General features: G+C 38.5%; 1 long non-coding RNA gene across 1 annotated transcript; it reads left to right on the top strand.

The window, feature by feature from the left end:
- Positions 1 to 22667: 22667 nt before the first annotated feature.
- LOC126750783 (uncharacterized) lies at positions 22668 to 24093 on the top strand. The gene is made up of 2 exons (XR_007665818.1): positions 22668 to 23513; positions 23569 to 24093. It is a non-coding gene; the product is annotated as an uncharacterized LOC126750783 (long non-coding RNA).
- The last annotated feature ends 302 nt before the right edge of the window (positions 24094 to 24395 follow it).

Consider the following 24395-nt stretch of genomic DNA (forward strand, 5'->3'; position numbering starts at 1 on the left):
GGCTGATATGTATAAAAATATATACATACATATGTATGTATATATGTAACTATAATGCGCTTAAATGTTAATTTGCCGAGGTCGTCTGGGGTCGTTTAAATTTTATTGTTGTTGATATTGTTTTTTTTTTTTTATTAATTTATTAGCGTTCTGCGTCAGCGTCACGCCCCTCCTCATGGCGGTCGGACAGACTCGAACGGACTTTGTGGTCGCTGCGGCCGGCAATATTTGACGTTGCGCTATATTTGAATATTTTAATGATCGTCGCGTTTTGCATATGTACATATTACCATTGCTGTTGTTGTTGTTGTCGCTGACGCTTTATTTATAATGATATGGCAGGCGAAAGAGGTGGTCTATTAGCATTTGCAAACCAGCGATTGTTTGTATACAATATGTATGTATGTATATGTGTGTATAAGCTCTTACGTATTTGTGTATGTGTGTAAGTGTAGCGCCGCCGCCCATTAAAACGCTGGCACGCGACTTTTCGATAATTCAATTTTATTAATTGCTTCACGTTTGTTTACATTTTATTGTTGTTTTTGCTGTTTCCCGTTATGATTTGTAGTTGTTTATGCTATTTTTGTACACACACACACACATATATATGTATATGTAGTACATGCAAGTGTAAATATTGGTGCGTTCATGTATGTATGTATGTATGTAAGTCAACCGCTCAGCTGTTGCTTCATTTGCCAGAACACATGTTTGTTTGTTTGTATGTATGTATGCATGTTTGTATTTCTATATGGTAGCATTAATAAACATGTCTGTTGTCTGCTCCTAACAGCATTGTGCTAATTGTTTATTTTCGTTATTCCATTTGGTTTTGTTCTCCATCCGCTGCCTCCTCGCTGCGGTAGTTATGTCATTTAATTCTTTGTCACGGCGCCTAATGGCATTAGTCATTAGTTGTGGTTGTTGTTGTGGTTGCACTTGTCCACACGCATACTTTTATTGTCGCGAGTCAGTTACACACGCACACACACGCACGCGCTCACATTGCAACTCTGTATGTTTGCATGATAAATACACCATTGTTGTTGTTGTTCTGTGATATTTTACTGCCATTGTTCTTGTTGTTGCTATTGTTGTCGTTTGGTGTTTTATTACCATTTTATGGCTCACGTTCGACCTTCGAGAGCAGCGCTGTCGGCGGCATGACTTTCCCCGGCGGCGCACAGCTGTCAGCGATTGGGCCTTTTTGTCAGTTCATTGCGACGACGCCGGTTAATTGTCTCGCTACACGAACTGCTTCAAGCAATTACATCAGTTTCTTCAATGAATTGTGAATTTCTTATCGAGCGCGCTAACTTCCGAAAGGAGATTGGTGAAGTGCATGCTGAATATAAGGAGATATTTATCACAGTGAAGTTTTTAAACAAGTTTTGGACTCAAAATGTGCTTAAAGTGAGCGCTCTCAAGCACTTTGGCAAGCTGTAGACTTAAAAGGGCTTTGGGTAATTAACCCATTAAGCGTCTCAGTTACGTTTACCGTCTGAAGATAAGTTCTATTACGCTTGGTCTTTACAGTGAAAAGCCTACCTTACTTTCTTTAGTACCAACAGAGAGTTTTTAACGAAAGTCATCTCTCCATGGATGATGTGACCTCGATAGCCTAGTCACCAGGCTTGAATACGCGTGATTACATACATACTTACAATGAATACCGCTGAAATCGTTCAGCCATAACTTAAACAAAAACCATCGTCTCTTCTTCTTCATTCTTAGCCGAGCTAAGGACAGCACGCTAGTCGTTTCCTCTTTTCACAATGTGGCGCCAATTGGAGATTCCAAGCGAAGCCACGTCCTCCTCCACCTGGTATTTCCAACGGAGTGGAGGTCTTCCTCTGCTTCCTCCGGCGGGTACTGCGTCGAATACTTTCAGAACTGGAATGTTTTCGTTCATTCGGACGACATGACCTAACTAGCGTGGCCGCTGTCTGATGGATGGAGTTATGTGTAGAAGTTCACGCAAGTGAGGAAAGTTCTCTGATTGCCATTCACTTGGGAGTGGCCAGAAACGATTCTTTTACATATGGCTCAAGCAGCTCACGCTTTCCGGTCTTAGACCAAGTATTCTCTGGGTAGCCAGAGAACACATCCATTTGAAGACGAACCAGCCCTTACCAGGGTTGTGCGATGGGTTTGGGACCCGCTACGTAAAAACGCCCCAATGAAAAGGTAGGTGCACTCCACTTGTCCACCATTTTGGTTCCCGGTCACAGGAACAATTTCGTCAACAAATAAAAAAGCAGACGAGTAGGCTAAGTCACGCGCCTCTCTAGACGCATGCGAGGCAGAGATGATACGGTAAGCGCTAGGACAGACCAAGCCGGAGCTCAATACAATTTGAACGAATAGCTCGGAATGCATAAAAACCTACAACCAAATGCTGGGAATTCGAGCTGGAAATCGTCTTTTCGGCACCATACTTTAATACGAAGCGACTTGGATTGCACTTTATCAAATTTCGAAGGAATGTATGGTGAAGAAGAAAATTGTATCTCAGTCACAAGTGGTACTATGTGATGCCTAAAGAAAAATATTATGGGAAAAATTTTTAGAAAAATACTAACAGTTGCTAAGACGATATACGTTCCTACGACAATCGGAAAGTATACGGATTTTATTCAGCCAGAAACTATCAACCCAGCAGTGTTCCTCAAAACTATTTGCGGAATGTTTTCTGCCGACTTATACATATATGTAATATTATCGACACAGGAAAGAATACAAAATTATTACGACATTTGCTTTGCTTCTTGTTTTTAATTAACCGAAGATTTGAGCTGTGTAAATCCTTTCGAAGTTACAGCCGATTGTACAATCAACACGAGCCTCACTCGGAACATTGATTCAGATGTGAGTTCTCGAACTGAAACTTCTTGGAACATCATCACGTTGAGAAAACGATGATTTGTTCTAAACACTACTTCTACTTTATTATAGACCCCTTAGAACTGTGTCTAAACCATCAAAGACCAGTCCGTAATCTCCTGCTGAAACAGCTGTTCTTTGTCTACAATTGCCTTGCCATATCTTCGCCGCTCATTCGTGCGCCAAACTGTCTGTCATTTCAGCGCTTTATTGTCTTCTATAGTTTCAGCATTGGCACGCGCTCTCAAATATGAATGGACTTGCCAACAGGCAGAGAATACGTAAATCTCAAGTGAGTGCTCAATGAAGAAAGAAACACCACGAGTACGTTAAGATGAAACGCTACAACAAAAAATAATTACAAAGTCGATCAACTGTTTAAGATGCAAGCTCACGTCAACCGATTTTTTATTGTCGGCGCGCAAACTCGCTCAATGGAAATTACAAAAAAATAAAAAAACACAACACGAATAAATAAATACAATAAATAAATACAAAAACAAAGCAAATCCGCCACTGTGCGGTGATTATCGATTATGATTATCGGCAGTGAAGACCAAGCTGCCGAGCGAGCGTTGAGGGCACGTCATTTGAAGAAGGCACGACGTCATAGTGACTGAAGTCGGCGAGAGAATGAGGACGATTGCGGCAGGCGCGATGAGAAGAGCGAAACGCAAACAGGCCTACAAAAACTAATTGAGGTAATAAAATAAAATTAAAAAATAAAAAAACAACAACAACAAATAACTAAAAACGAAAGTAAAAGCCACCACTGCGGGCAATCAAAGAGAGCACACTCACTCGGACACATAGCGAAGCCAGAACCGGCAAAGGTAACGCGGCAGCGGACAAGCATGCGGCGGCAACAAATACAACAATGTTATAATGGCAATAATTGTGTAGCGAAGAAAATTTATGGTCATGAAAAAAGCGACGAGACATGAAAATCGAATGTGAATGACACACAGCGGCGGGAGGGAGGTGAAGCCCACGGGGAGTGTGTGTGTGAGAGAGTATAATGGCAAAAAAGAAGCAACACATTGGCTTACAACAACAACAATCAAAATGTAAACAAATTGTAAATCATCATTAGTAACGGCACAATAAAAATAAACCCCAGCAGCGATGTCGAGCGCACAACAACAGCAACAAGGATTGTCATCGGTAGCGCGCAACCGAACGACAAGTGAGCCAACGCAACAAAAACAAAGCAATAATAACATGAAGATTTTAACAACAACCACTGAGTTCGATTAGCAGCGGCACAAGGTGCCACAACAACAACAGCGCTAGTCATTTTATTGGCATGTGGCAACGTCATGACCCACAATAACGTCAACGGCATCGTCTGCAATGACAGCGACATCATCGATATCATCGACTTTTGGGCATTAAACAACATCAACAGCTAACAGCGCTTAAATGATGGCGGACAGCGCGGGGAAGCAATAATAGCAACAACAGTTATGGCACTCCATTATCCCAGTGAACATTAAATTGATATCTGCTTAGCCTTTTTGAAAATTGTGATGCTTCGGTTGAGATACAGTTATTACTATTAAGATTTCAGATTCTGTTGTTCTTCAAGGCCCTACCGTATCTCCACCTCGAAGTTGGCAGATTTGGGTTGGTGGCTGTGAGCTGCATTATCTGATCTGGCTTGGATGGTGTTGCACGGATCCATATCCATTAGCCTTGGCCTGGTTGAGATGCCTTTCCTGTTGACCGCTAGCAGCCTGGCTCCAGGGTATACTTCCCCAACCTTGGCTATTGAGGCCTTATGAAGTTGGATCGAACTTTCGTTATCATACTATTTCTATCTGGCTCTGGTATCGGTCAGTATCTGTATATGACGGAGGCGGACCCAAATTGCTTAATAGTGCTATCAGCGCCACTCTTGTCGGCGAAGCTTGCACCAATTTCCTTTGCACTCTGATAATTTTTCCTTCGGAATTTCCTTCATCAAGCACAACAATGTTAATTCGGTTCCAGGCCGCATCAGCAAATGAACTCTGCCTTCGCTAGGTTATAGGCCTTAAAAATAGAATATTCCCTGGCCAAAACACTCGTAGCAGCAAAATTTTTGAGATCTCTACCAGCTAATGAATTTGGATTCGTGCTGTCCCTGGTGTTGTTGTCTTCCTGGAGTTAGCTTAAACTCCTGTGACAGCGCCAGCCCTTGCACTTAGACCAAGCTTTGCTACTGCCTTTGTGCTGGCTGTTTCGAGCTTGTTTCAAACGCTGACCTCTTCTTGGGACAACTAGTTCCTAGGACATCCGGACTCCTTTAATTCTATTTTTCTTGGTTTTTGCTGATCTGGTTCAAATTTTTTACCCACGAGGGTAGGATATACATATGTATGTCCATTTGCGCATATCGTCCGCTGCGCAATTTAATTTATCAATCCAGCCAGGTTTATTATCGGCACGAGTCACATGACACCTTGATTCAGCCGTTTCTGCACCGTCAACATTGGTAATCTCCTCATCTGAATGCTGTTGGCAATTGAGGAGCAACGAACTCCCAGATAAAAAGTCCGACCTTAGCTAGATACCTCCCAAATGCAATAGGGGCAAACTGTTATTAGCCCTTCCTTGCTTTCGTCGTGATACTGTGGTATCTGGTAATAGAAGTCGGAAGCATTCAGCGGAAGATTCTTGCCAACCTCATTTTGAAGTTAACTTGCGAAGAAACGGCTTGTCTCCGCTAAAATATTTTTGGTAGTTACAGCGCCGATCTAAACAAAAAATACAAAGTAATATTACCTATATACCGATTCTAGGGACTGAACTCCCCCAAACTGCCTAGCGTTTTCAAGAATTTAAATAGTTATGAAGAGTTATATTTCGATAAACAGAGTTTTAGTTTTCGAGTAAATGCTGATATTTTGGGGTTCCAAGCTGAAATGTCTCTCTGTATCTCAGATGGGATCTGTAAAATGTCGACTCCACAATATTATATTAGGAAGAGATTACTAGATAAAAGTAATCGTTATCAACTAAGCTTCCAAAACAACAAGAGAACTCTCTTATTAGAAAGACAATTCGTTCTTATTAAAGTTGAACTAAAGCGTTCATTGGGGTATTTGAGATTTGCGCATGTAGACGACTTAACAATAACAACAAAGCGGTAGGTTGGTAACGTACCCCCATAGATGTGGCACAATAAATTTTTCTTTCGCAACATTATCCATTCATAATATCACCTTTGTTGTGGCAGCACCAACAGAAACCGACAGAAAAATTATAAAAAAAAAACAAAAGTTTGTATGAAAGCAAAAACAAAAGCAAAGAAGGGACAGCGACGTCAGCGCTTCATTTACGTCATTATAATCATTGTTAATGGCATGGCGTTATTGTTTTTGTGGCGGTTGTTTTTGTTTTAATAATTTGTCAACGCTTAGGCTTCGGTTTGCCGTACAGCGATTTTTTATACCTACGGGTGTGTGTGTGTGTGTGACGGTGCACAGAAATGGTTTTGGTGGTTGACACACTTGTTGTACTTCGCGATGTCCTTGACAGTTTCGATTTTTTATTACATTGTATTTACCCTTTTTTAAATCGTATCAGTTGTTTGAGTTGTTGTTGCTTGTCATCAGGTGTTTGTCGCAATGACGGAGAATACATTAACCCCTTATCTAGTTGTACGTGGCAGTGACTGTCATGTTTACATATTTATTTTGAAATTTGCTCATACATTAGGATTGGAGCGTTCTCAATGGTGCAGGGTGGAATGAGGTGAAACAGAAAGAGAGAAAGTAAGACAGGCGCATAGTTTTGGGAAACGAACGTCGCTGTAATGATTAATTTAACTCGGAGGTCAAGGCCGTATGATATTGTGAAGAATAGAGTTTGATGAAGTGAGGAACAAAAAATCCGTCAGATTTAGAAACTACACCTCGGGGACGTTTCATAGTAAAATATGCCACAGACTCTGTGAAACTTCCTCTTTAACTTTGGATATTAGAATAGCAAAATAATAACACCCGCGTATAATTTTTTGTGAGTGTAAACCTGCTGATGTTTTTATAACACCAAATATCGATCTCAGTCAACATACAAGTATATCTGATATGTAAGAGCTCAAAAACTGAGTGAAGTAATCTGCTTTAGATTCCGATTCCACACTAAAGAGAATGCCACTTTTCACAACAAATAAAGAAACAACCAGTGTCACTTTAGAATGCGTAGACAATTGAGAAGTTTTCTCTATTCGAAGCCAACCTGACGACAACATCCGATCCCGGTTGGCTGTCCACAGAATGGAGTGCTATCCCCCCTGTTATGGAGGCTTGTCGTGGACGAACTTATCGTTTCGCTACCTAAGAAGGGGATCCGCTATCAAGGATATGCGGATGACATTGTTATTATTAGCTAGAGGAAAAATTTCTCTGCGATATCGTACAAAGGGGATTAGGCCTGGCTAAGGGATGGTGCAGGGGAGTTGAAGTGAACGTCAACCCCTCGAATACGACCATTGTCTCGTTTACAAGATGCAGATCCATGCAGGCCTCAGGCACCTAACCCTTGGAATAAGAATGACTAATCATAGTCAAATATCTTGGTCTCACGCTGGATGCCACTCTGCGGTGAAAGCAGCATGTTGAACTGATCATGGTCAAAATTAGTAAAGCACTTATGGTGTGCAATCGACTAGCTGGTAAGTCCTGTGGCTGCAAGCCAAGGATTGTCAGGCTGTGTAGCTGTGGCTGGGCCTCGAAACCATCGCAGATTTCGGTAAGACTTCAACTATCGAAGCTGCAATGACTCGCCTGCAGGCTAGAACTCACACTACTTCGCCTAATAATCAGTCAGGTAGCCAACACACACTGCTTCAAATGACAATAGAAGGTTTTGGCAGAGATAAGGTAATCTCATCCCACCGTATGAAGGACATAGGTGGCGAAATACCATTAGCCCTCCCAGCATCAACAAAAGAGTAAACTTTGTTAAAATTTTTAAGGTTACAGTTAGGAGTAAGTCTGAATGGAATGATTCCACTCTCGCGCTACTGCTTAGGGTTAGTACAATCAAATGTTACACCCACGTCTAAAAACGTCAGAGGGATTTGGTGCAGGAGTCGCAGGACTACGCGCAAAACTATCTATATCAACGGATAGTTTCCGAGCATATTCCAAGCAGAGGTCTTTGCTATAACTCGATGCGTAGATTTAAACCTCCAACGCTATTATTTTATCGGATCGTAACCAAGTGCACCTCATTTTGGTGCCAGTTCATAAAAGTACATATGGCCGGGAATGAACTGGCTGAAGCCATGGCATCCACCAACATGGTTTAATCATAACCTTTCATTGCGATTGGTCCCCACACCATAAAGGTGTTGTTTCCGCTAGAATGAAACAGTTGGTAGGGAAAAGCATTGGCAACAACTCCTAAGCATGCGCCATGTCAAGTTGATAAGGAGTGTTACAACCTTAAAAGGTTTAAATATGTAATCAACCTTCCAAGAGAAAAACTCAGGCTACTTCAATGGCCATTGTAAGCTCTAGAAACACTTACCGAGGACCATGTTATTGTCGCTTCTTGTGCGAATTGCCGGTTCTGCGAATTGGAGTTTGAAACTCCAGAGCACCTGCTAATTGACCGTATCGCAGTCTGTAGGCGCAGGATAAAGGTCCTTGGATCCATGTTTCCAAATAGGAATCACATCACCTCATTGGCACCCAGCAGTATATTGGAATTAAACAGTTTGCTGGGGCTAGGTGAGAGGTTGTGACTTAGGAGCGGGCACAATAGACCTTAGGTCGCGGTGCAATATTTATTTACTTATCGAATCTAATCTAATATACTCTAAATTTATTTTATGGATAGATAACGTTTGGTATTCAGCTAAAGCTTCAAAACTATAATTTTGAACAATTTGGTGAGAGCAAACCGTAAATCAATGAATGATTATTCGGTAATAAGGGATGCTTCGGGATGTGCTCATTCAAAACAAGACTCATTTGTACAACATTAGTATTATGCTAGAGGAGTGAGCTCTGGGTTTAAAATGTAGAACTTGTAGAAAACTCATCATGACAACTTGTAATGTTAATTTTGTAGTGTGTTTGATAAAAAAAATGACTAGGTGGTGACGTCATAAATGAAGAAAGATGTATAAGGCATTTTTGTCTAATGTGAAGGAAAGTATGTTGCTTCTACTAGTTTTATCATTCGTGAGATAAAGAGTCACAGTGTTAGAAATATAGCATATATTGGTAGTAGTACGAACTCTTTCTTGCCTAGGAGCTGTCATTCACATTCTCTTATTGCCATAATCGTGCCGCCTGATAAATGTTTAATACATGAAAATGTAGTAACCTTGAATATTTTCTTGAAATTTCGAAATTTATATATGGTTGGGAACCTTCAACTCGTCTCGTCTCGCTTTAGTTGCAATTTTTGGCCTAGTTGCTTCATTTAAATTTCTTATTTCATTATTACCGTTCTCATAGATTTAATATTTTATTTTCGATTTCGTATTTATTTACCGTTTCTTGCACATACATGAGTTCGCTTATCAGTTCCCACACGGGCGTTCAAAGATAGTGCTTATCTGCAGAATGTACATTTATTATTACGTATTCGCGAATACTAAAAAATTTTTAGTAATATAATGAATGAAATTTACGTATTCTTCGTGTTATACTTTCCTCTTGACGATTTGCACAATTATTATTTTATTCGATTTCCTCTAATATATTGATTTTTATAGAACAACTTATGTAAATTTATTATATCTAACGGGTTTGACATTTCTTCATGGAAAGATATACGATGCAACAACGAGTCGAAATTAAGTCAATTTTAAGAGCGCTACGTTCAATTTATGTTCGTCATAATCGCCGTGTCAGATCAACAGGGCGTTTGGTGGAAAAATCCACAGGCACAGTACAAAATGTTCCCGTGTCAGTGAGACAAAGAAGTGCCCGTAGTGTCGAGAATATTGGAAGACCCAAATCGGTCTCTCACACGTCGTTCTCAAGCGTTGGCCATCTCTGTGACGTTCTTGTGGCGAATTTTGCGAAAAGATCTGGTCTACCACACATCCTTACAAGATCAATTGAATTAGGCTGAGCAAATGATCCGAATTTTCATCGAAAAATCATCTTCAACGATGAGGCTCATTTCAGACTGAATGACTTCGTCAATAAGCAAATTATGCGTTATTGGTCTGGCAGCAATCCACTCGATGAGTCACCGTTATATCCAGAAAAAATGACGGTTGTGCGGTTTACTAGCTGGCGACGTCACTGGGCTGTACTTTTTCCATGATGATCAAGACCGGCACGTTACTGTGAATGGGAATCGCTACCGCTCAATAGTAACCGAATATTTTTGACCCGAATTGGATGATATGGACTTGCACAATAAGTGGTTCCAAGAGAACGGCGCCAAAAGCCACACAGCGAATGTCACAATCGATTTATTGAAAACCAAATTTGGTGAACATGTTATCTCACGAAATGGACCAGTCAATCGGCCTCTTCGGTCGTGCTATTTGACGCCGTTAGTCTTTTTTCGTGTGGTGAACTGGTTTTATTTACTAGGAAATGCAAAATACCAGAGGTGTATATATAGTGCCATTGGAAAGAACGCGGCTTCGTCATTGACAGGAAGCTCTTGTGAAGACCCAACATCGAGAAATAGTTGATATGCAGATAAAATAGATTTTCGTTTGGCATCATAAAGGTCAGTACATAACAGCCTAAATGCGATCTTTCTGCAATTGCAAAGGGATTAACCACCTAACCGGTTGTACTTAGAAATTTCGATTTGGTGCAAGGCGCTAAAAAAAAATGAGCGAATGTTCACCAGTGGATTTAGACGACTACGAGACTGGGCGCTCTGTAATCTTTGCACATTATGATTTCGTTCCAAAATACTTTAATTACCATGTCACCGAACCCTGGCTGGTTCTCTGCTCGCATACCTTCGAGAGGCATGAGAGGGAAGAATACGCTGAAGGAGATAAGCGGAGAGCTTTTTACGGTTGGATAAATGCTTGCAGGGAGAGTTGGTGTAGGAGTACACTTTCGGGAACATACCATCAGCTCAAGTTTTAGACTTGCTGATCGCTATAGCACCGAAGTTGGTTGCCATCCTTTAGAGTGATGACTATCCAGATCACGGCAAAAACTCATCGGATTTCATACTTTTTGACATCCTGCTGAACTAGCGGAAATAGAAATGAAACAAATAAGCAAATTTGAGATAGAGACAGGACGTTTATACCGATGTTGAAATCCATTACAAGAGTTTTTCGTCTGGCATCACTAAGGAATGTAGATAAGAATCTAATTATGATCCGTAATTGCTGAGGGATTTTAAATCTAAGCTAACCAGGGCCTCGAAGATCATAGATTTAAACAATCGGACCTAAAACTGTACAATAATATAATTCCTGGTTACCTCAAAATTGATCAAATCGAACAAAAGTTGTCCTCCTTTGAAAAACATCTAAGCAAATGACACTCATAACGATTTTAAATATTAAATTTACTCACTCAAGTTATAATTTCATCTGTTAGTCCATTTAACAAAATGTTGAAAAAAGAAACATTACTAGACTTAAGTCTAGATATTTAATCGCATATCAAAATAAAGTGAATTCAAGCTAGGTCTGTAGGAGCATATTTGCGTGTATTTTTCATCAATATACATACATATATAAATATAAATATGTAGATATATTAGAGCGGGTCGATTTTTTTCTATAAATTCGTTTATGCAGGAAATGTTCTACGGATCATTCTGAACCACTTTTTCTAAGCAACTATGACTCTGAAACCGCTTTCGAGCCAGCGATTTTTAAGGCGAATGTATATACCATAATATAAATTATTTTTGTTTGCGTTATCAGACTTAAAAATTAGCATGTTAACGCACTTGCTTGACTAAATGACTTAGCAACAACTTAAGGGTAGGGTGAGTAATGGCACCTACAAGCTATGCCTACATTATACGTACTTATGTACATACTTGTATGTATACGATTACAGAAATTAACATGCAAGCCTTTTCAATTCGAAAATGTACATTTAAAAATAGATTATAAACAACTTTTTTCCAAGCAAGCACATGCAAAACAGCTGATGAGAAATATATGTACATATAGTATACTATATTCTCGTACATATTCACAGAAGTTTATATACATTTGTACTCGTATAAGTATTTGTGCTCATGTGTTACCCTACATGTCTGCTGTTTGCGTCTTCTAAAAATTAGCATAGAAATAAAAAGCAATAAATGCCAACGAACGACCTTTAGGAAACACACACACAGCCACAGCCTCGTCTGTATGTCAAGTAGGAGCGCACGCATAACTTTTGGGCCTTCGACAATTTTTATTGCTTAATTAAATTGTATTTTCTCTGTTGCTCGTAGTGCTGTGGATGCTCATGTTAATGAAGTTGATGGCGCGTGGACATTGACGCCGGCGTTGTTGAGTATTGTGACGTGCACAATTTCATTAATAAATATTCAAAAGCTTGAGCCGGTAAAGTGATGTAGGTTCTTACGCATTTGCATGCATATAATATGATTGTATTTGCTTATTTATTAATATTTGTATGTATGTGCATACGTACAAATGCACCTGGCGACGGTAAAAAATATAAGTACTGCCTTCACATTAATTCTGATCTGCCGGTGTGGCTTATCTGTTGCATTATGGGAAGGCAGAAATGGAGCGCAGATTACTGAGACAGGTTCAAAATCGATTTACCGAGCCTCAATATTCCCATTTACTACTGGCGACTACCAAGATCAGCCAGCTTTGCCCTAGTGGAAAGGACGAAGGTGAATGGGCTTCTAATGATTTAACAATCCCTATGACAATTATAATCCAGATCCCTCCAACGGCGGCAGAGTGACAAACAGTTGAACTCTAACTAAAAACTTGATAACGCTTTGGATGCCTGATCTGGAACAATCTTTGAAATGAGAGCGGTCGAGAATTCGATAAAGCCAGAGCAACTTTTGATAAATTCGAAGAGAAAGCTATGCACTCGGAAGGAAGAAAAACTGATTTTGCCTAGGTGTGGCATAATAACCAGAGCTTAAACCCATAATTACGCGTCAGTTTGTTCCTTGAGCAAAATGGCGCGGATTAAACACATCAATCGAAGTCAGCTTCTTTTTTTAAAGGTATCTGTGATAAAAAGATACAGCATGTTTTCCTCTCGAAGAATGCTATCAACGTCCTAACCTCAGCAAAAATGAGATATATACATGGCACACATGATTTTTAAACCCTGCGCAAGGTATATTAAGTTTGCCCCAAAGTTTGTAACACCTAGAAGGAAATGTCGAAGACCTTATAAATTATCAGCATGAGTCGCAAGAAATACATATATGATAGGGTCAGGTGTAGGTAGTACCGTTGGGACAATAGTCCTCACAGTCGAGTGACTTATGAGTAAAGTCGAGACGTTGGGCTTGTTGAGGGTAACCTAGACTTGAGATTTTGTCGGAGTCGGGGTTTCGGCTTACGGAGAATAGGTCTCTTAATGCATTTTTGCATCAGAGGCACCTATCTGATAGGTCGGTTTGTTTTTGTTGGCCGAGGGGTAGAGGACTGGGTCCATGTAATTGCAGAATGCCCGATGTACTCGGACATTAGGGCTCTGGGTGTTATGGAGATTAGCTGGACTGATGGACGTTTAGATGTTAGCGTGTGATCTCCGCTAGTCGGGATGCCGAACAATTAGGGTCGTTTGCGCGTGAAGTGCTTAGGCGGCGAAGGCGTTTAACTGAGAATTAGGGTTAGCTTCTTATGAAAATGGTGTGTGTGTGTAATATGCGCCACCAGTCCAGAGCAGTATGAAAGCTCAACTGGTAGTAGTTTCGTCTACGAGATCTGACTGGAGACTTATTTGTGGTACCACGGGGAGCATGACCACTTGGAGTTCGCTCCAACTTGCTCATGCGGACTGGTCCCCTGGAGAGTATCGTGGTGGTTGTGGTTAAAACCCGAATGCAGGAAAAAAATATTCATCAGTTACCCACATTTTGAAAGCCTTATTAAAGTGCCCAGATTTTATGCCTGTTGTAACCGAGATATTTGTGCTTCTGGATGAATGATGGTACTTTGAAGCGGAGTATCCCTTACCACCGAAATTCAACACCCTATCAGGTATTTAATTACACCAGAATCTTTTCATGTTGTTATTGGTGGTTTCGACGACTTTTTTTTTTTTTTTTTTTTTTTTTTGAGAAAAGAAATGAAGAATACTAAATAAATTATGAAATCGTTAGCAGGTCTCATTTGAAGTTCAGCAAATATCTTGATTAGGTGTTATAGGTTTACCATTTTAGCCTCAAGCTCAACGCAGTTATGCCAGACTAGATTATATTATAATGCATAAGGCAGTAAAAAAACTTATAGTCAATAGCTTAATGGTAAAGGTTCTATGAAATATATAAAGAGGCTTGGATAAACGTCGAAGAATAGTGGACTAAGTTTCTGAGAACTATAGGCAAACGATGAGCACGTACTTAGCATTCTGTCCAATCATGCAATCGTTCACTTAGCTATGACAATAATGAACTTCATTAGGTACTTATATTTTCCACAACTACAACAACAACCATATTAACAACAAATAATGACCAATGAATTTGGGCAATAATTTTCATGTTATCATTATTCCATTATATTTTTAATACCTTTTTTCACACGAATACACACACACACACATAAACACATACATACATATCGATATTTAGTGAATAAATTAAAGTTTATTGGCACAAAATGTAAACAAATTGAAAGTGAATTAAATCGCACGTGAGTGACATTTAATGCCTCGCCGGTGCTCACGTTTCGCTAATTATAATGAAGCGTTATAAACACCAACACACACACACATACTCAAAAGAGAAGAGTGTTTGTGTAAAAGAAACAGCAGAAAAAATAACAATTAAATATTTATGGGTTATTTAATTGAAACTGGTTTTTTTGCCGGCAATTATGTGACTTAATAATCTACATATGTACATTCATATATTATTGATATTTTTAGCAATAACGGTATATAGTTTCAATATTTCACTATATTTATGCGTATGTGCGTGTGTGTATGTTTGTATAATTATCATTTACATTTTAAATTAGCGATTGTTCGCTTGTTTTGACCAAATTTTTCCCGTATATGAGATTCGCATTAAACAGTGGCAAATATCTCTTGAATTGTATTTTTATGCCAATTGCCGGTTTCTGTATTCTCCGTATGTTTCTGAGATAACCTTCACAATAGCACGCCAGTCATTTGCTCATTTCGCAGCTTGGCGCAAATCGAAATACCAAGTGCGGTCAAGTCCTTCTCCACCTGATCTCTCCAACAGAGTGGAGGTTTTCCTTTTCCTTCGCCGGCGGATACTGCGTCGAATACTCTAGCTCTTTTCATCCATTCGGACGACATGAGGTCTTGTGGCATCATGTCATCATGGTAGCCATCTCTTATTCAAGTCAATCTCGTTTATAACTCATACAGCTCTTCCTTCCATCGAATGCGATACATAGAACATACATCTTCCTCAGAACCTTTTTTTCGAAAACTCGTAACGCCGACTCTCAGATATTGTCATCGTCCATGCCTTTTGTACCATCTCTGACATACCGACCTTCCCAAAAAAATTAAATTAGGCTTTCGAATAAACACGAGATGGCTAAGAACTCAGATACCACTAAAAATTTGACGATTGGTGTCCTGAGACAATGCAGGGTTGCAATACGAAGATGCTACCGTGGGCTATCTTATCTATCTTTATTCGAATGTATAATGATCCTACATATACCTATATAGGAGATAAGAGTATACTAGAAAAAGACGAGAGAAAAAGATCAGTTTCATTAACCTCACTAACCATCACCAATATATATGGAATATAGCCTGCCTTATGTTCGAAAATATTTATATACACACGGTTTAAGGCACCTTAAGAAGCTTCCATTTGATTCAATCCATTTTCGACATACAGTCATATTGTTATCAGAAAAATATTTACTCTGAATTTCAATAACTTCTGTGAGATTGACCGATATTTTCGATAAAATATTCCCTGTATGAAATCGAATTCACACAGTCGGTATCTGAGGGCTTGTACAGTTATAGTTCGATTTGATAGTTGTTGGTAATAAAATGGCATACCTCAAAACGAAAATAAAGAACCAAATGGAAATTAAAATTTTTTATTGGGAAGTTGGTGTGGTTGCGGTCCGATGTCGCACAGTTTTGCACTGTAACATTGGAGTGTCAGGAAAAAAAATAATGTACCGAATTTAAATGGTAGGTCTTGAGATATGTAATTTCTCCAAAATTTTGGTGCTGCCCAGCCATCATACGTCCGCCTCTTTTAGCTCAAGACTAGCCTGTTGTTTACAGGCCAAAATTTCTATTAAAAATCAAAATTAACTGATAAGACCTTCCATTTCAATATACTTCGGTAATTATGGAAATTATGATTTAAGGGGTTCTCACATGAAAAGGTCGATAGAATAAAAACTAACTTAGATTATTACTTTGACGCAAACGTCCGGGCCATAAAGGCACAGGAGACCAACTTCTTCGGAATGTGGTTACTTACGCCATCGCAATATAACTTGTAAGAGATGTAGTGAACTCTTCGGCCTCGGCAATTTTCGCCATTCCTTAGTTCTTAAAATATCTTAACAGATGCTAGTTGTAAAATTTTTTTGAAAGAGAATGAGCTAGAATCATTTCCACTCTTCCTTCTTGACTGCCTCGCCTTTCCAAGTCAAGGCGTAAGGTCTCGCCTAAGCATATTTATATTGGGTTCAAGATGATGAATCTCAACTACAGAAGTTTTCTAGCTTCACAAAGGTTTGCCTTTAGCAGTCCAAGTAGGATTTCCAAGGAAACAAACCGAATTTACCTAGTTTATTCTCATTATTCCCGTCCTGCTATATGGTGCAGAGGCTTGGACAATGACAACAACTGATAAGTCGACGTTGCGAGTTTTCGAGAGAAAAGAAAGAAATATAGCATTCGATGGAACGATGAACTGTATGAGATATATGACGACATTGACATGGTTCAGCGAATTAAAAGACAGCGGCTACACTGGCTAGGTCATGTTGTTCGAATGGACGAAAACACTCCTGCTGTGAGAGTATTCGACGCAGTACCCACCGGGGGAAGCAAAGGAAGAGGAAGGACCAAGTGGAGAAGGACCTGGCTTCGCTTGGAATATCCAATTGGCGCCACGTAGCAAAGAAGAAACGACTGGCGTGCTGTTGTTAACTCGGATATAATCGCGTAAGCGGTGTCTACGCCAATAAAGAAGAAGAAGAAGAAGATCCTTATACATAAGATAACTTTTTTTCCTTTCCATTCATCACCATCAATAAAATCGGGTTCTTCGACACTTAAAATTATCCCATAGTTAATACTAGTTTAAAGCAAAAGAGGTAACTATCGTCCGACACTTCGAAGAAAAGTCATTTCATACATATAACCTTCCTGGACTTGCTAGTCTTCAATGGTATTATGGGAGTCCGTCTGGCATTTTTCCGGCTTTATCAAACGAAATGCGATCGAAGATCTCAGGCATGAAGTTATCGGGAAGGTATACGGATAAAATTAAATCAAGAATCATTCCTGATATCACCAAACGTTTCTTCGGACTGATTAACCTGGTTCTCAGAGTGGAAAAAAGAAAAGCCTGCCTCTTTTAATTAAAAACAACTCGCACTTAAGCTGACTACCGATTTTTACTAAAACACGGTTCTACCACAGCCACTTAATGGCATTCTTAACGATGTTTGTTGCCACTGCTAATTGCAGATGCTCCTGTTATTGCCGGCGCAGTTTGTGGAACAGCTAAGGCCGGTCTGGTCAGGCCGGTTGTTTCGGACGCCGCTGAGCGCTACAGGTTCTTGTCGCGAGTTGCCGTCTTCAACGTCATGCGGCTGTGCAACAAATTGTCCGATGTTGCAATAAAGCAGAAACCAAAAAAAGCAACAAAAACCAGTCGACGAAATGTTGTTGTAGTTAATGCAATGTTCACTTCAAAGCAGCTGCATGTGAAGCTGTCTATGCCCGGCTACAATGTACGGTTGCAACAACCACTCCTTTGTTGTTGGTGTTGTTGTCTTGACTGCTGTTGCATTCTTCTGACCGTCACAGCCGTGCAGTAAGTTGTAAAATAACAAGTTGCAACAGAACAGAACAGAACAGCGGAAGTTGTTTGGCCAAAGTGCGACGCGCAGCAACAAATTGCATATTATTTTTGCTGTTGTTGTAGTGGTGTTGGCCTAAAAGCCTAGCGTTTCGCCTTCCGTACACTTTCTGCGCAAAGGTATCTTTCTTCGTACATACTTATTTGTGTGAGAACTTCTTTCTAAAAGTGCTCCGCGAAAGAGCTTGCTGCCATGGCGCACGAGCAACTGTGCAACATTTCGTGGCAGTCGCCGTTCAAATGCAACTCGGCCGCCGTGCTAGCTGTTTGTGAGTGCGCCAAACTTGAAAGCATGTTGCACTTACCGCTCTAACTGTCTGGCTGCATGTTGCAACCTGACGTTGCAGCACCAACCGCACTGCATTTGCGTTGTTTAGCAATAAAAACTGCAACAACAAAAAAAGATGCCGAAAAATTAAGAGCAAAACTGACAGCGCGTCAGCGACGAAAACCTGACACCCTCGGTCTTCGTGTGGCAATGTTGGCGGTGTCATTTTTGCGGTGTTGCAGGCAACCCACTTGCCGCTTGTGGGCGGCTGTTTTGACTGTTGGATTTTTATTTAATTTTTTTTCTATTTAATATTATTGTTTTATTTATTAGTTTTCGTGCGTCTGTGTTGTGTCTAATTTACCGTTTTTGCGTTGCGTTTTTTTCGCTCTCAACTCACCGACCTGTCTCGTCAGCTGCTTTCGCTGCTTTCCATTGCTCTGAATTTCTCTGCTGCCCCTACTGACATTTTACTTTAAGCACATATTCGTTTATCTTTGCTGTTCCTCTTTCTCGCTTTTATACTTCTCTTTTATTTTTATTTTTTGTTTTTGTTATTTATGTTAACATTTACTAAGTTGTTGTTTTTGTTTTAAGCAGCGAAATATGTCAGCGCCACACACATTCAAGCTCACTTAACGATTACATTACCCAGCGAGAAATTGCCACTAAAGTCTCGAATGAGATAGCTTTATGAGTCTTAATGAAATTCGTTTGTTTTTGATAGTAATACCTCACTCAGCACTCTTGGTAGCCTATCGCAAGGAAATCAAACGTGACTGATAATTTGATAGTCCCTTTCAGTATTTTTTTCACATCTTTGAAATTCGAATCTTAAAAGCAAATCATATAATCTTTAATGTTTGCTTTAGAAGAGATATTTTTTCTTCCCAAGACCTGACGATAAATATTCAAAAGTAACACCTTCGAACTAGTTGGACTATAATTGCTATTTAATCTGGGTAATTTTCCAATGAAACTACTTTTGAAAGAAGTGTATATGTCATTCATCATTCATTAATGAAAAAAGTAATAAAATAGTTTTTATTAATCTGAAAAACCGGTTCTTAAACCGCTCTAAAAAAATCTTTTTAAGTTTGTGCTCTTAATTGTAACGAGAAGGTCCTCCGTCGAATCTCGCTTCCAACTACTTCAAAAAATATCTGGTTTCATAGATTTTGTAAGCAATTTAATGCTCAGCAAAAAGTTCTCCTACGATTTATAAGTTCGTATTCGTAAATCTAATTGTTTACAAGATATAATGGGTTAAAATTTGATTGCTTTAAGGCATATTTCTTTACTCTTAAGAATTTTATAACTCAATGCAGAGAATCAGAGCTATAAGGGAAAGAGAGGCTAGAAAAATCAAAAACCAGAGGTGCAGAAAATTATAAGAAAAAATTTTTGCCTAGTCGAAAAAGCCTCAGTTTTCTAGGTGCCGGCATTTCCGAGATATCAAATGTTAAAATGACAGTTTAAAATTCTTTTTATTTCAATTTATATTTTATGAGATATTAGTTCGTTTTTTTCGAATAAAGAAATTAATTTTCCAAATAGTACTTATAGTTTTTACTTATAGTATTTAGAGGTTTTTTTTTCGAAAAACGATATTCTTTCTTTTTGTAAATTTTTTAATATAAATTAAATATTTCATATCTTTGCAAAAAGAATATATGTGACCTGGTCTACGAAAAGGGAGCTAACGTGCGAAAACTAGTTTTCTGGGAAAAGCTGTTAAAAATAATCGTCAGTTTCTCGTTATCTCATTAATTGTTCTCCTTTTTTTTGACACCTAAGCCCCCTTTCCGTAGACCAGGTCACATATGTTAAAAAAATATGCAAAACTGACACAATTGCTATACTTGAAAAAAAATCTGAAAATTTGAAAATAATTAAGTTTTTATATTCAAAATAGTGATGGACCAAACTATATAATTTTTCGGAAAATCCATTTTTAAAATTTTTTATAAAATTTTCGAAACAAAACAATTTTTTTCCAAAAAATGCAAACTTCAAAATATGTGTACTGAAAAATGGACAAAAATAAAAGAAAATATTAAATTAAATTTTTTTTCGATTTTGGATATTTTTCAAAAAAAAAAGTATTAGTGGATTGAAAAATTATTCTAAATTTTTTTTACAAATAATTTTTTTTTATAGATTTTGTAATCTAAATTTAAAATTTTATATTTTAGCAATAAAAAAAAAATTAAAAAAATATATGCAAAACTCAAAAAAAAACAGGCCATAAAAAATATATATATGTATGTATGTACATAGTAATAATATAAAATAAATTTTTATTACTTGTTTTTTATTATTTATGAAAAAATTTTTTTATCATTTATTTAGCAACAGAAATTAAAAATTTATTATTTATATATGTAGTAATAGGCTAGGCTTGATAATTATTCGAAAATACGTTTTTTTTAATATTTATAAAAAAAATCGTAATTTCGAAAAAAAATACACATTTTTATTTGTCAACTTTTTTATTGTTCGAAATATTTCTACTCGACAAATAGAAGAATATACAAGAAATTTTGAACAATAATTTTTGAATTTTTTAAAACTTTTAATGCTTTCTAGATTTTTCGAAAAATATTACTTTTTATATTTTTTTTAAATTTAAATTAACAGTTTCATATATCAGCATAAAACAAAAAAAAATTAAAAAATATGCAAAACGAAAAAATCATGTTTTTAACAAAATTTTTGCTTATCAATTTTGAAAATTTCAACTCAGCTTCAATTTTAGGTGGTAATACATATGTTAATGTCGCTCTTGAGAACATCATTTGTAAGCCTGTTTTATTTTTTCGGTTGTAAAAAATTGAGGAAACCGTAAATATTATTTAAAAAGGATTTATTTAAAAAAGGACTTTTAAACTAGAAAGAAAGATAACGTACTTATGTATATAAAACAGCGTTTAAGAATCAATAAAACTAAGTTTACCACCCTTCAATTGATATCTGCATTAATTATCTATTATTATCTGCGTCTTACATGACAGTTATGTTTCGAAACAACGCTATCATTCTACGTTTGCACAGCCGATTGATAAAGAGAAGTTGAATATATTCATAAGTGAGTATAATTTCAACGAAATTTTTCCGCAAAGCCCTGCCGTGAAAATCACAAACGAATCGATGCACACGAACCTACTTTACAAAGCCAGCCAAGCGGCACAGACTAACAACACACACCGACACACACACTAATATACGAGTGGCACAGACAAAAAGCCAAACAACCTACACACAGCAGCGATAATAGCGCTTTTCGGTTGAAGGCATACACACGCACACACACACCGCGTACCTCAACGCGCCACAGCGCCGCTGACAGCGCGGCGACGAGTCGTTCGAAACACGCACACATTTTAACATATCTATAATACATACATACATATGTATATGTTTGCGTGTAGCGAAATGTGTGTGTATGCGTTTGTGCGCTTGTAGCCTTCAGTTGTGCTGTCGCTGGGTTGCGGCTGTGGCAGTCACTGTCATCAGCGCCGCCGTCGCCGCCATCGCTGTCGTTCGTTCGTCGCCATTGCGTTGTCGTTATTGTCGTTTTTGTCGTGTTATTGCCGACACCGTTTCCTGCCAAAGTCGTATCTGTTAAGCGCGCACTCACACACACACACGCACATATGTATCTATGCATACGAGCTCACACCGACGTGCATACAGTATTATATGCTTTTAAGTGTGTACCAACGAACGCCAGCGCGGGGCTGGCGGGTTGCTGTGGGGATTTTTTAGTATTTTTCGTATTTACTTCATTTTCGCCAAAGCGCCGCCACCGCCACCGCCGACCTCAAACACCGCCAACCATATAATATAGTGCGTTTAATTTTGTATGTATGTGTGTGTGTGTGTGTTCACGCTGTGTGCATACATATTTGTTGTTGGTATCTGTTCGTTGTCGCTGCTCTACGCTTTTGCTTTGCTTTGCGCTGCCTTTGTTGGCGTTGAACGCCCGACTCGCACTGACGTCGCCTGTCCGGCGTACGAACTCATTTCATTTCATTATGTTTTCGTTGTTGCGCTTAACGTTGTTGTTGATGACATTCGTTGTTGGCTTTATCTTTTTTGCTTGGCATTTTCCATTTTATTTCGGTTTTCTTTTTTCTTTTTCATTTGGTCGCTTTTTCATTACATTATACTTGTATGTTGTTGTTGTTGTTGTTGTATTTTGTTTTTATTGTTGCATGCACGTAAATGTCGCTGGCGTATTGCGCACACATACAGACACACAAATAGTCATACATATGTATGTATGTACATATATGTGGGTATGTGGGTGGCAGCGTTGCAGCGTCAAGGGAAGGAAAGTCAAATAATCGCACGTGAAGCAAATAACTGGACGACGGCGAGTTGACGATGGCTATAAGCGACAAACAGTGCGACGGTCAAGTGGTCAGTGCGTTGTAGGGACATTTACCATACATGCATATGTACTTGCATAAACAAAAGTTTGCTGTTGCAACAACAACTTACTGCCAGTTGGTATGCGTTAAGAGCAAAAGCAACAATAGCAACAAATAATAATAATAATAAAAATAACAACAACAAGAACAATAATAATAATAATAATAATAATGATGATGATGACAAGAAAAGCAGCACCAAAGACAATAATTACAACAACAACTACTACAACTACAAAAACAACAATAATTATATTAACATAAATAATAACAACAACAATAATAATAATAACAACAATATAAGCAACAACAAAAACAATAATTATAATAACAACAACAACCACACCAACCAGCCAACAATAAAAAGAATAACCAAAAATAATATTTACGACAACAACAACAAATTTTGTGTTGCACTCACACTCATTGGTGGCAACTACTTAACAGCATTTCGAGCTTTCGCCACTGACGCCAACGGCGGTACTGGCGGCTGCTGCTGCTATTGATGGCTGACGTCCGTTGGCGGCAACTTGTTATTTGTACAGCCCAGTGCTTCGTTGAGTGCATCGATAGTAATTGAATGTTGTGGCGCTCAGTGCTCTCTATCGATTCGCAGTCGTTTGGTTGGCGACAATTGCCGGCAAATGCGAAGATGACAACGGCGCTTCAGTTGTTGCAGCTGCCATTATGGGAACAGAAACAACTATGTCTAAGTACTTTTAATGTGCCTTACTTGTGATAACGGTAATTTGAAAGAATTCGTTGCAGTCGAAATAATGATTCTTCATCATCAAGAAAGTAACATAAGGAAGTATTTGAACGAGGCAAATAGTTGTATTCATAAAACAAGAAAACGCAAGCAAAACCGTTAACTTCGGTTGCACCTCCGGTCTGAGCAATCGGAGCAATATGTTCAGAAATTGAAACTTTAGATAATAATATTTGGCAAATATCGAGAAGATGCCTTGTCACATAAAAAAGCTTTCCATACAAGCACTTGATTCCGATTTCAAAAACTATGGGACTAATTGGAGTATATAAAGAAAGAGAGACGCACATGTCGGAGTGGACTCAGCTCGTCACGCTGCACATTTGTACATGGTTCATTTCAAGGTTCCCTACTTAAAATAACTCAAAAACTTCAAATTTGGTGGGAATTGTTTACTATCATTCGAAAGAATATTCTTTGGCATTTATTTTTTGAAGAAATCTGTCAGTTAAGCTCTGATTAACTTAACCAAGCCTCCTTTTTTCGAAAAGCACTTTTTTTAAACAGAACTACTAATGTACATATATGAAAAAAAAGTTAGTCAGGCTTACAACGCCGAAACGGATTCGCATTTTCCTCCAGTCAATAATTGGCAACTCGACAGATTCTCAAAATTATTTGGAAAATGTGTGTTTAGAAAACAACAACAACCACAAAAAGAGCGTCTCGATTTCGAAGTCACTATTTGCGTGCATAACCTCAAAATTCTGAAGGAAATTCCATATTTATCATATTCAAGACGTTGGCAATGTCAGTGTTTATTAAACTCTCAGCATGCTCTTCGCATCTGTAGAAGACTGACATACTAGTTAGCTTTTCGCTGTTT

Source organism: Bactrocera neohumeralis, chromosome 2, assembly GCF_024586455.1.
Source record: "Bactrocera neohumeralis isolate Rockhampton chromosome 2, APGP_CSIRO_Bneo_wtdbg2-racon-allhic-juicebox.fasta_v2, whole genome shotgun sequence".
Lineage (NCBI taxonomy): Eukaryota > Metazoa > Arthropoda > Insecta > Diptera > Tephritidae > Bactrocera > Bactrocera neohumeralis.